Source organism: Balaenoptera borealis, assembly GCF_965194805.1.
Source record: "Balaenoptera borealis genome assembly, chromosome: X".
NCBI classification, from domain to species: Eukaryota; Metazoa; Chordata; class Mammalia; order Artiodactyla; family Balaenopteridae; genus Balaenoptera; species Balaenoptera borealis.
Window position 1 is genome coordinate 14,627,882 of NC_138881.1, and position 12,144 is coordinate 14,640,025.

Here is a 12,144-nt window from a genome sequence, read left to right on the forward strand (position 1 = left end):
AGAATGAGGAAGTTGTGTTGTTTGCTTTGGTGAAAGTTGCCAAGGGCTCTGCCTCCCCCCGCCCATCCCCCCCGGCTCCCTTCCTTCACGGGGCTACTAAGCTGGGCCTGTCAGACCAGCATCCGTCAATAATTTGGTTGGGTTTTCAGGGGCTGGTGTTTAGACCTTGCTTTCATTCAGTCCCCTCACTTGCATCCTCTTTTTCTCTGCCATTACCTGTGTTTTGGGCTATTTCTCCACTTTTTAGACCCCCCATGGGGGAAATGGGATGAAGAAATAGAACTCAAGTCAGTCATTTATTTTGCTGCTTGGAGTGTCTCTGGGAAGAAGATCTGGTAGGAAGTGCAGCTGAAATGCTGGCCAAAAGGAAAGTTTAGAAAATTCTGTGGCTTTCTCTGTGCCCTGGTACTTAGGAGGGATGACTAAGAATTGATGTATTTCTTTTCCAAGAAAGGCTGAAACACCAGAGGGGATTTTTAAAAAAAGGTTATAGAGCAGTGTTCTGTCTCGACCCCATGCAAGCCTGGAAGTGAGACGAGATGCCCAGCTGGTGGGGGCAGGGAGGGTTGACAAGGACTGCTCTTCTGGTGGCTTTGAGAAGAAGAGAGAGACCTTTGAGCTTTTCCTCAGACGTGGAGGAGGAGGATGGCGCTCTCCCTGGGCCTGCCGGGGCACAGCCAGACTCCGCGCAGAGGGGGCACAGCCAGACTCCGCGCAGAGAGGCCTCCGGGGTGCTCTGTCTGGTCCCCCGCGGTCTAGGTGGGTGCAGCTAAGTGAATACGGCGGTAGCCGAGTGCTCAGGGGTGAATCCTATCTTTGCAACTTGCCAGCTGCGTGAGCCGGGTCTAGTCACTAGTCTCTGTGTGCCTTAGTTTCATCTTCTGTACAATAAAGATAATAAACCCAAGTTCTAAACGCGCGTGTCCACAGGCAGACACACACACCCACGTGTGAATGCATGCTAGTGATGCCTGCCGGGTTAGGAGGGGCTGTGGCCGTGAGGCAGAGTTAACGTGGTCAGGATCAAATTGGCATCGAGACCATGCCTCGACTCTGCTGGCACCACGTGTCAACCTACTGATTGACTTACTGGACTTCCTGTCATGGATTGCATCACGAATTGTGCTGGGGAGCATCTGAACATGTGTTTCATGGCCTTTGGAGTAGAACATTCCATGAGGCTCTTTCTTCATGCCATTTGGGATGCCACTCTCCAATGATATCCCATAGCTAATGTAGTCATGAGTATCATTCAGCAAATATTTATTAGGTACCTACTACATAATTCTAGGTGTTGGAGATATAATAGGTTGCTAATCAGATAAGGTCTCTGACCTCATAGAGCTTATATTCCAGGAAAGAGAGGCAGACAGTAAACTATGTCAGGTGGTGATGTGTATCAAGAGTGCTATGGAAAAGATGTCCCAAGTCCATCTCTCAGCAAGTAATGCCTTCAAATTCATTCCTTCATTTATTCAGAAGGTCTTGAGGGGGCCGTTGGGGATGTGAAGAGCTGCCTGACCTCCAAGTGTTTACACAAATCATCCCTCGCCCCTTCCTCCCCAAACTAGGCATTTTGCGTTCAACAGAATGACCCGGGGCAGTTAATCTTGAGTCAAAGTCATTCAGCGCGGCGGTGTCCGCCAGGCATGGCCACGCAGACAGATTCTTTCTGGCAAAGGAATTATACACGTGCATTTTGTGGGCCTTGAGCTGAACTGGAAGTTGGTCTTCATGCTGCCCCAGACTGTCCCGCTTCATGTTCAGGCCAAAGGTGCCCCCATGTGATTGTAGATTTCCCTGTACAGTTTCCTTTATTGGGTTGGACTGGGTATCATCTCTCTAGTGAGGATTCTCTGCTATTAAGTGAGTTGTAAGTTGACTCTTACTGAGTTTTCAGGACAGCGTTCATGTAAAAGTATATTTAGGCCATTTCCGAAACGGAGATTATTGATCCAATTATGCACGTGTCCCCGATTCTTTCTTTCTCTTTGTTTTCTGAGAGGGCTGGAAGTTGGCACAGAGGAGGCCCTGATCAAAATGGATAAGTTCGTCTCTGAGACAGGCCGTTTGTGTCTGTGTAAGAAGACAGGACGCTTTCCTTTTGAGGGGATGATGGACAGGGAGGAGAGGTGGGGTGGCCGGGTTTTCTAGATTCTCTGATTTGAAAATCAGGGACTCAAAGGAAGTCTGTCCTTCCTAAGTAATTGCATCCCGACACTGTCGAGCTTCCTCTGGGTTTCAGCTTTCACCCCAGCCAGGCTACGAGGAGGGAGGACAAAGCAGAGGGCGCCCAGCCCAGCCCCACAGGCTGCTCCGGGTGACTGCAGCTCCGCTTCCTGGGCAGCGGAGCTGGGTGTCCTGTTTCTCCTTCTCCTCTTGCTGGACGCCTCTGTGGGCCTCTCATTGCCTTTTGTGCACGTCGGTGTCTACAAGGTGGCCGCCGCACAAAGTTGTGTTTCACAAAAGGAGGTGACACCAAAGGCATTTGCAGTTGGGTTTGGCAGTAATTCGTGAATTTTATTCAGCCGCTCTGTCCTTGTAATACGAAGAAAACATATTAGACCGGAGGCCACTCGTGTGGAATCTGGGGTGTTGGTTCACCAAGAACCAGAAAAAGAATAATGCTGGGAGTGCTGAGAGAATGCATAAAATGCTTCTAAATAGAAAGCGTTTTAAGCATCCCCAGTCACTTAAGGGTCCTTACTTTCATATACCTCTTCACAAACAAATAGTTGCCCAAGGAAGCCTTCCTGCACGGTACTTGGTTGGCCTGGCTTCGACACTTAAAGATGAAAAACTATACTTTTGAAAGTAATATTTCATATCTTACGCTCATCGCTAATATAAGGACTTACCATTTTTCCAGTTAGTCTTAATTAGGCTCACTTTACAGTTTGGTTACCTCTTTTTAATCAAAGAAGTAATATAGTTATTTGCTTGTGGCAAAAAAATATAATAAGATAAAACAGTAAGGTATACAAGTTTTCGAAAGTGGAAAGTGGACTCTCTTCAAACCATTCCCCAGCATTAACCATGGTTTATTGCTCCAGCTGTGTGTCCTTGGGCAGGATGCCTGACTTTTCTGTGCCTCAGTTTCTCCATCCATAAAAGGGGGATGATATTAGTACTCATCTCATAGGGTGGTTGGGAGGATGTAGTACACTGTCTGACATGTATTCTGACTAAACCAATATCAGCTGTTGTTGTCGGTAGTATGCATTTTTTCTGTACATCAGTGTTGACTTTGCATCTTTCCTGGATTCAGACCTTTCAGGGTATGGCCAAGCCTCAATGAGCAGTATTATGCCAACAGCATTTTCACTCAGGATAGGGCCCGTGTAAGTGAAGAAGTCCCGCCCTCCATTTGGCTGTCTCTAGAGGGATTCACTGTGGTTCCATTTTCTTCATGGCTTCTAAGAAACGCCAAGCTTTCTTGAGTAGGAGAGGGGACAACTTGGAATGGGCCTTTGGCTCCGAGGAGGGACCTGACAGATCACCCTCTTCCTTCCCTTGTCAGCCCCTGTGAGGCCTTAATATGGGTGCCATCACCCAGAGGAGGCTCCACTTCCCAGGAATATGCTGGGAGACTGATAGCCAAAAGAATAGCTCAGACCGACTAAGATGGAAAGAAGAGGGAGCCAAGATCTCATGCTCGATGAGCTGATGGAAAATTATTTGCGGTTTTAGTTTTGTTTTCTTTTTTTTTAATGAAGTGGGAAAAAAGAGCTATTTTTGTTTCTTTTGCCAACTTCACCGTGAAAGACACAGTAAGACTATATCTGTGTGGTTGTTTGTACACCTGACAAAAGGCAAGACCAGACTGGAGAGAGTTGTTTGCTTGCTTGCTTGTGTCTCTCTCCAAACCAAGGGCATTTGTTATCAGATCACTTAATTTTAAAAGTTCAGTGAAGGAGTCAGAACCTGTCTTGTTGGCCTTGTTCCACCATGTGCAGCCTGGACCGAGTTACTTAACCTCTCCGGGCCCAGGTGTCTCATCTATTTAAGAAAATGAGGCTAGAAGTGCTATTTTGGGGGAATGAGAGATGTGACAGTGGGTCACGCTGTCACCTTGTTGGGTGAGTGCGGGCATATCTGTCCATTCTCTCCTGGAGGCTTTCTTCTCAGTGTGGAGAACTCTGGGTGCCCGGACTTAGAAGGGCTACAAGAGAAGCAGAAGATGAGCCACTGCCCTCAAGGGCCTTAGAAACAAAGAGAACCGAAAGCACAGGTACAAAAGCTGCCTGAACACTTACTAAGGCAAAGGATAAAATGAGAGTCACCACAAGAATATTTCAGAATAAGACGATAGATGCCGAGAGAAAATATGGCTGGGAACCCACATGGAGTTGACAGAGTGACAGGATACCTTGTCAGTTGCTTTTTCAGTAAAGAGATCAGGTTCCCTGTTTGAGCCACACATCCCCTGGCCATCTTCTGTGAACAAACACAGCGATCTACTTGAGGTCTGAGAGTGCCCCCTGATGTTGCTTGACCTCTGATAGGACCAGAATCCATGACTTGCCCTCTAATCAACCCTGCCTGTCTACCAGGGCTTGGGAAGCCAGGCTGAGATGCCATAAACAAAAGCCTGCAACACCAGTGAGAAGCATAGGCACACTGCTCTATGGGCAAGATGGTGGTGTGGCCCTGAAATCAATCCTTCGCTACGCTTTAGGCTTTGCGTAGACTTACGATGTTTCTTTTCTGAACCTCTGAGGTTGACAGGACAGGGAATGATAATAAGATTTTTCTCTGAACTTCTTGAGTGACTGGTTTATTAGAGAATTGTGGGGAGAGGGCTAAGACCTAAAACATTGGATTTCCTAATACCCAAGACAGTGCTGATTTAGTAAGTTGGTGTTCCTAGGGGAAGATACAAATACATTGACATATATTAACTTACTGAGTCATTAATTTATGCAGCAACTGCAAATCTACATTAAAGAATGCAAATTTTTTTCACTTAATGATAAAGATGAGATGCCTCTCATACTGTTCTTTAGCGTCTTCCAAAAACACACTACCCAACTGGTAACTGTCCAGTTGGAATTGGAGTCAATCGAACAGGTGCCTGAGTTAATTGTTGAACTGAGCAGTATAAAAACCACATAATAACCACCTAGCACAATGAGTCCGTTCCCCTGCTCAGCTGGTCTGCTGCTTTGGGGGTAGGGGACAGGACCCTCAAGGTCTGAGTCCACCAAAAATCACTTCCTTGGCCACGTACTAAAAGTGAGTTTTCCATGCAATGCCCTTTGGGCTGAAGCCAGTGGTCCACTAAATCTGCTTGGGAACTGATTTGTTAATTATTCTTTTCTTTTTGTGACATTTTTCAAGATAAACTTACTTGGGCCAGCCTCCTAGAAAACCTTTTAAAATGCTAATTGTGCAGTTGTGCGAATAATGTAAAAATGAGCCATGTGGTGCACTCAGCACTTGACTAATTAACAAGCACTAAATGAACCCTTGCCTGGCAAATTCTGCCCTGGACTGTAGGAATGGCAGAGGGCTTCATGGAGCCTCAGTTGGGCGAGTCTGGTTTTAAGTTAATAGGTTCTTATAGGAATTGGCCAGTGGAAATCAAGTATTATTGGGCATAGCACTATCTTTTATCAAAGTTGAACATAATTGGTGGATTCAATTCAGGGAGTGTTTGCTGAGGCCCTGGAGGGCTCTGTGATAGGCCTGAGGAACAGGGATAGAACGATGGATTAGACACAAAGGATGCCCTTAAAAGTCAATAATCTAGTGAAAGACAGTGGTGAGTAATCAAAGACAGTAGTAGGATGCTTTGACAGAATACCCAACTAATGGCGGCTTAAATGATAAAGATAATTAATTATCTTCGAAAATATAACGTCTGAAGGTAGATGGTTCTAGGATTGCTTCAGTAATTTGACAGTGTCGTTCCGACCAGGCTCTTCCCATTCTTTTGCTTTGCCATCCTCATCATGTGGGCTTTTTGTCTTAGGCTTGTTGTCTCATAGTTGCAATATGATTGTCTTGCTCCAAGTATCATATTCTCAAATGACAGAGCTCATAAGCAGTAAGCAAGACAGGGGTGGTATGGGACTTCCCTTGTGGCGCAGTGGTTAAGAATCCACTTGCCAATGCAGGGGACACGGGTTCGAGCCCTGGTCCGGGAGGATCCCACATGCCACAGAGCAACTAAGCCCATCACCACAACTACTGAGCCTGTTCTCTAGACCCCATGAGCCACACCTATTGAGCCCGCACGCCACAACTACTGAAGCCCACGCACCTACAGCCCGTGCTCCGCAACAAGAGAAGCCAGGGCAATGAGAAGCCCGCGCACCGCAACAAAGAGTAGCCTCCCCTCGCCGCAACTAGAGAAAGCCCGTGTGCAGCAACGAAGACCCAACGCAGCCAAAAATAAATAAATTAAAAAAAAAAAAAAAGACAGAGGCAGTAGAAGATCTTGTTCGCTCACATGCTGTTCACCATAACAGATCACCTGGCCACACCTACCTGCAAAGGGGGAGGGTGCCTAGAAATCCCCTTTGGCTGGGCAGCCACTTTCCATCATCAACTCAGTCCCTGTGATCCATCCCTATGGAAGGGATTTTAAAAGTTTGTTGGGCAATGAGACATCTCTGCCACATAATACCATAAGTGCTCATAATACAGTAAGTACAGATGTGTAGAGTATGGAGACAGTTAATTCTACCTGGAAAAATGATGGAAGGTTTTGTAGAGGACCTGACATTTGAGCTGAGTCCCCAGGTGGATGGGGAGAGAAATCCAATCAGGAAACCCGACGGCAGAGACATAGAGGCATGAAAGAGCTTGTCAGATTCTTGTGCTGTTTGTATTTTCTTGCCCTCTTCCCCCCATCTTTTGGTCAAACCTCTAGCAGGTCATTGAACTCAGGGTCTCAGAGTCCTCATTTATAAAAATGAGGCGGTTGGATTCTGTAGTTGTAAAAAGGTCTCCAAAGTGCTCTATTCATTCCTTCTCTAACTTCCCAGGTTTAGGGAGACGTTACCAGGCAGTCTCACACCATTTCTTACATGGACAGCAGAGTCGTTCTTTAATCTTACCTCCTCTATAAAAATACATTTCAAACATTTCTCAGGGAAACAATATGGTTTCGTAGGCAGAGCATGAGATTGGGAATCACAGACCTGAATTGAACACCAAACTTTGTCATTTACTCACTGTGTGACCTTGAGAAGATGCTTCAGATCGCCACACCTCAGTTTCCTCACCTGTAAAATAGAGATTATGGTATTTTTCTTGCTTGGTTCTTTGGAAGACTTAGTTGTTATTAAACATGTAGCACAGTGCTGGATACTTATTAAGATCTCAATAATTCACAAGGAAATAAAAATGGCCAATATACAAAGTTTTAAATGTTCAGTGAGAAATAACTTTGTGTGCATTAGTGTGTGTGTATATCAAATGGGCAAAGGTTTTTTAAGTTGGTGATCCCAGAGTGGGTGAGGGTATGGTGGGACAGGGACTCTCTGGGACTGCTAATGAGAATATGAACTGATAATGACACTTCTGGGGGACAGTGCGGCCATTAGAATCTGTCTCTTTAAAGTGTTCAAACCCTTTGACCCAGTAATTCAAAATCTAAGAATTTATGCCTGGTGGATAATCAATGATGTGAACATAGGGTATAATTTCATAAAGTTGTTCATCCTGGTGTTATTTGGAATTAAAAGCATGGGCGTCAACACAAATGGCCAACGTTAGACAGTTGTTAAATGAATTAAGCTCCATTCATATATTTTAATATTACCCAGGTATTAACAATCACGTTTTTGGAAGATACTTGATGATATGGGGGAAATGGCCATGATATAATACTTATGTAAAAAGGGCAGTCTTTAGAACAGTATATACAATATGGTCTCAGTTTTGTAAAAGTAAATAAATATCATGCTTAGAAAAGTGACTAGAAGGTAAAACACCAAACTGTGAAAATGATTATCTCTGGGCACCAGCAAAACAAGGTGTTTTTATTTTCTTCTATGCTGCTCTGAATTCTCCAAATTGTCTTGCACTGCACATGTAATGACAAGGAAAAACACTTATAAACTTAAGAGAAAATATCAGGTTAGAAAAGTTACCCTCAAAAGCAGAATACACTGACCCTAACTATGCAAGAACACCCAGACCTCCTAAAATGAAAAGAAGACTGGAAGGAAATATGTCCAAATCTTATCAGTGATTTTTTCTGGATGATGGAATGATGGATTATTGCCATTTTCTTCTTTATACTAGGTTGTATTTTCCTACTTTTCCATGATTGGCATATATTATTTTTATGAGCAGAAAAAGAAAATTACCATGCCTCCTGAATACACCAAGTCCCACATTCTCAAAGGCAGAGGGATGAGGTCAGAGTTCCTGGTGATGGGGCAGATGAGTGAATTTTGCTGGTATAAGAAATTGCAGTAGAACCCGTGCTCCAGGCTGCAGGCACTGAAGAGCAGCCTGCTTTTTTAAAAACGTGTGCTTGCTGATCAAATAGGTGCCTCTGGCTGGATGCGTGGAGCTCTCTGGTGGCCAAGAGGTGTCAACACAACAATGTTTGTACTCCCAGAACGAAACCCAAGATCTACTAGCCAAACCAGAATGTTCAGAAACTGCTGCATACTTGCAGCTTAACTTTCAAGCCCTCATAATGGGTAGGAAAACATCTGCCTCCATGATTCCCATAGCATTTCCTGTGAAGGAGGAACCCTCCGTATCTGCCCGATGAAGTGGGCACCTCCTCTGACTTCCTGGCCATGTCACAGTCACTTGACACTGCTTGGTTTTGTTATAACTATTTCTTAACTTGCGCAAGGTACACCAACTCATGTGTGAGTCTTGATTACGTTGCTTGTCCCAGAAGTCCATACTGTGGGAAACTGCCCTTGTGGGTTATTTTTCAAGTGGGTCTTGATAGCATCATAGAATGTTAGAGCTGGAAGGAGCCTTAGAACCAAAGAGACTGAGTCGAGCGGCTTAAAGAAACCACTCATTACTGGCTGATCCAGGAATGGAACACATTCCAATCTTAAGAATTTTGTCCAGCAGACTCCCCCATTTCCCTGAGGCTGCCTTTAACCAAGGTCTCCAACTTGAAACCCAAACTAAGGCTTCAGACTCTCATTGTCCCTGGGTCATCTTGTGTTTCTCTGTGTTTGCATCACACTGTGACTATGTGCATCTGAGATGGGGTGGTCAGCCTGTGTGTGTGTGTGTACATGCGTGTGCATAGCGCTGTGCAGTCATAAGTCTATGTATGTAAGCGTCACGGTATTTCTGTGTATCTCTATCTTTTTATTTGGGCATATTCCGTACACTCAACCGTATTACAAATTCCTTGAAAGTGATCTTCTGTGTCTTTTGTGTTCCAATATAATATTCTCTAGAGGTGTTGGGACCATTGACGCAATTCATTTTACTTTCTTTGTAACCCATGAATAAGAATAATGTCAGAATCATTTGGGTCCTTAGACTCAGGACTTTGTTTATAGGGTATTGTTCTATATTTAACTTTTGTATTGGCACTGGCTTTTAGAGCAGCCTGAAGATTTGTGGGAACTTACCCCTGGGGTGTTCCATTGAGAGGTAATTAAGGGAAGGAAAAGGAACAATTTGTACTGCCCAACTGGCAAGCCAACTATTTGGTTATATATTTATTTTTGCTAGAGCAAAAGTCGTCTCAACAATCGCCATGGTAGCTTAGTGATGGCACCTTAGAACTTTGCCAGGCGGTTGGAAGTCTGAGGTTAAGCCTTGAAATGTTCTCTACAGTCAATTTGAATATTTTATCAAATATATTCATTGTGACAAGTTTTTTTAAAAATAAGAGAGAATGATACATAAGAAACGATCAGATAAAGTGGGCTCTGGGAAGTGCTGTAACAGTGCTCAGTGCTAGGAAGAAAGCAGGGACCAGCATGGCAAGGGGTTTTGGAGCCAGACCTACAGGGTTTGATTTTTGGCATTGCCAGGATAGGAGGGTGAAGCGGAAGGGCGTGTGAATGGGGCAGATGGACCCTAGATGGTTGTTGTATATGTGTGATGAGTACATGGAGTTTCACAGTTCAGTTCTGTCTACTTTGGGGATAAATTAGAAATTCTCCGTAAGAACCGAAACTGCCACCCCCCCCCCCCCAAAAAAAAGTAATAGAAGAAACTTGGCCAAGGTCATTTAACAAGTAAGTGGCAGAAAAAAACAACATACTTAATACAAGACTATAGTTATTAAAACACCATAGCACAAAGGTTATCGTAAGCACAGACTGTGAAGGAGGACATGAGTTCAAATCATGTGTCTTACTCCAAAACCCCGGGCAAGTCACTGACCTTTGGTTTCCTTGGCTATAAAATGAGAATAAACACCCACCTCACAGAGTTGTTGGGACCATGAGAAATTAACATATGTCAATCACCTAGAACTCTACCTGGCCTTGGTAGGCATTCCCTCAAAGTGGTCCCTGCTTTTATTATTAATATTCTAAGTGGATTAAGAGTCCCAGTGGATTCCAGTGGGCCCACTGGGAGGGAGCATGTCTGCGAGCAGTTATTCCTTCGGTGTTCAGGAAAACAGGAGCTCTCAGGTCACTCAGAGAGGACCAGCCCAGCAGTTCCAATTTCTTGGAACTTGATGATTTGGGAGCCTCTTCCAGGCTGCAACAAGAATTTAACGGGGGAGAATTTCCCATCAAATCCCAAGGGATACCTAGTTGTTTCATTGGATGGGAGTGCAAGAATCCTACACACAGGAAGGACTTCTAAAATAAATGATTTCTCAGTGTGGAACTGAGCCCTAAAACTGACCTGAGGAAAAATGCCTGTTTCTCTCTGTGTTCCAAGAGTAGGGTTTAATTTTTCAGTTTCTTTTTTATATCTTGTCTTTTAAAAAAATTCTCACTGGGCTTCCCTGGTGGCACAGTGGTTAAGAATCCGCCTGCCAATGCAGGGGACACGGGCTCGAGCCCTGGTCCAGGAAGATCCCACATGCGGCGGAGCAACTAAACCCATGCACCACAACTACTGAGCCTGCACTCTAGAGCCCACGAGCCACAACTACTGAGCGTGTGCTCTAGAGCCTGCGAGCCACAACTACCGAAGCCCATGTGCCACAACTACTGAAGCCCGCACGCCTAGAACCCATGCTCCACAACCAGAGAAGCCACTGCAATGAGAAGCCTGTGCGCCGCAACGAAGAGTAGCCCCCACTCTCAGCAACTAGAGAAAGCGGCGAAGACCCAGTGCAGCCAAAAATTAAATAAATGAGTAAATAAGTTAATTAAAAAATATTCTCACTAAGAAGAACCTATGATATACCAGATAGTCTACCACTGGGTGCCTTTTGTGTACCAGGTAGGGTATCAGTGAACGCTGAGTTTTTGTATCATTTAATCCTCACAGCACTCTATGAGGTTGGCCTTATTAATATCATTTTACAGATGAAGAAATCCAGCTCAGAAAGATTGAAGAACTTGCCCAAGTTCACGTACCATGTAAGCCCATGCTCTTCCTGTACGTCATGAAGTGCAGGCATAATTATAGCAAAAACCATTGATATCGAAGTGAGGAAGAAAGTCACTAACCCAAATACGTTGCTAAGAGGCAGGGGGTCACTAGTCAGAAGAAAGTCCAATGGAAGAAAGAGAGTCTTCACTTGGATATACATTGGAGGGTGGGCGGCAGATGAGAGGAGGTCATGGATCAGTGGAAGGAGCAGAGAGGTATCAGCCAGTCTTATGCTCTCAGGCTTCTCCTCCAAATGGAATTCAGTCGCTGGTTGGAAGGAGTGAAGTGGATTCCTCTGTCTCAGTTCTGCCTGGGGTACCTCTGGGTTGAAGCTATTGCACCTGCCCACAGGGGCAGCCTCTGCAAACAGATTCTCAGTCAGCCTGGAGACAGTGAAAGGGGACCAGACGTCTTGACTGTCCTACTGTCCTTGAACCAGATTCGGAAACAGGAGCAGCACAGGAGCAGAAACTAAGACATTGATTTTTGTGCATGTGCTTCATCAAGGGTGTGCTCTCAAGAGACGGGGAGGAAGGGAAGCAGGATAGGGCAAAGGGAAAAGATCTGAGCACGTCTGTGGTCTTAGCTAGAGACCACCGCGGCGTTGATCCCACCTTGAAGCAAGTGCTGGCCTTC

General features: G+C 45.0%; 1 protein-coding gene and 2 long non-coding RNA genes across 5 annotated transcripts in view; all 3 read left to right on the plus strand.

The window, feature by feature from the left end:
* LOC309620018 overlaps window positions 1–12,144 on the plus strand; it is an 878,206-nt gene that overhangs the window by 301,094 nt on the left and 564,968 nt on the right. The gene's annotated exons all lie outside the window — the stretch shown is intronic.
* Window positions 1–12,144, plus strand: part of NHS (NHS actin remodeling regulator) — a 345,055-nt gene that overhangs the window by 183,543 nt on the left and 149,368 nt on the right. The gene's annotated exons all lie outside the window — the stretch shown is intronic.
* LOC309620005 lies at window positions 710–10,140 on the plus strand. The gene is made up of 2 exons (XR_014239365.1): window positions 710–3,392; window positions 3,432–10,140. It is a non-coding gene; the product is annotated as an uncharacterized lncRNA (long non-coding RNA).